We start from the raw sequence: 1615 nt of genomic DNA on the forward strand, positions 1-1615 counted from the left end.
TTAAATCAACTTTACGTGAATTTCTCCCATTGTTGATGTCTGGTTTAGACAACAATGATCTTCCCAAACCAAGCTTTCCTAATAAATATGACTTCCCGAGTTTGGCTCATGGAAGTCATACTTCACTTCCTCCACCTCCTCCAATTATTCTCCCTAACCTACAAGTTCAAGGTCACTCAAGCCCTAATGGCAAGCAAGGTCTATGTGTGATCACATCTTAGAGATGAAGTCACATATTGACAAGCCGGGAGAGTTGGGTGTCAAAGTCTTGAGAAAGTTGGATGTTCAATCACTTTCTAAGTCACATAGTGAGTTCCTTTGGGACTACTATGAAACAGACTATGACATGAACCTTAATGATCATATCTATTTGCTTGGTGCTGCTGAATCAGCAATGATTTGGAACGATAGTAAAGCAAATTTGATTAGAAGATGAACTTCCCAAAAACATTATGGACAGTGACAATGGTGACACTGGAAATCCAGATAAAGCATTCTCTTCCCAATGGAAAGGGATTGGCCATAGTCAACCCGGTTGACCAAATGGTAAAGAGAAAGGCTAAGTCTGAGATAGTCCCATTACCAAAGGGTCCATATGTTTATTTTGCCAAAGGAAGGGGCGTTGATTGCAAAGCTGCCAAATTTACCTAAGGATGTTAAAGTCAATAAGTTTGACTCTACATCAGGTAGAGCCCATTATCTAACTCTGTTAAGTTCTATTATGAGATCCTCATTACATGATGTGACTGGGTCACATGTTGATGTTTTAAGAATCAAAGAATAGAGAGAAATCTTAAAGGAAGTATATGCTGATTCTGATCGCGAAGGTGGATTTCGATCGCATCAGAATTTTGAGCAGTTGCTTAAGAAGTTATGATATATTGCTAAGGAATAGATAACAACAATTTTCCATGTGGATTGTAAGGATAAGTTTTTCCGCAAAGTTTTAAAGTAAAAGAAAATTGTTTAATTTTATTTATTTGAAGTATCCTTACAATGGCATTTGTGGAAAATTGTTGCTTATATGATTCCACTGACAACAATATTGGAAAATGGATTTGATTCTTTCATTTGTGGTAGTGTCTAAATTTACCAAATCAGGAAGTTCCTCATCACCCAAGTTTCAATTGGACCGAAACTTGGAATCATGCAAGTTGAATAGTATGATGAATGAGAACTTTCAAGCATTGGAAAATCAAGACTAATTACTTGTTCACATGGATGTGTGAGTCAAGTGAAGGACTAAAGGGATCGAGTACACATTCTTGTGCACTGGTCATGTCCACCACAAAGCTCGTTAAGACTATTTGATTTACTAAAGTTTAGTAAATATGGTTATACTTACAAGTTTAAGTATAATTCTGAAACATTGGAAAAGTCTCAATGTATGGCAGAACGAATGGGAAGAATCAAATTAGGCAGAAAGATAAAAGTTTCTCAAATCTGAAAAGATGGGAGAGTACTTTAGTATCATGTTTGTGATCATCTTAATGATTTAGAAATCATATCACAATTAGTCCTCTAAAGGTCATCTTAGTGCATTCTTATGACTAAGAAGAGGAGTCATGAATTGTTGAAATGGTTAGATCAGGAAGATGAGTCATACTTCGTTCCA

This window comes from Lactuca virosa, chromosome 6 (assembly GCF_052849685.1).
Source record: "Lactuca virosa cultivar CGN04683 chromosome 6, Lactuca_virosa_CGN04683_v6, whole genome shotgun sequence".
NCBI lineage: Eukaryota > Viridiplantae > Streptophyta > Magnoliopsida > Asterales > Asteraceae > Lactuca > Lactuca virosa.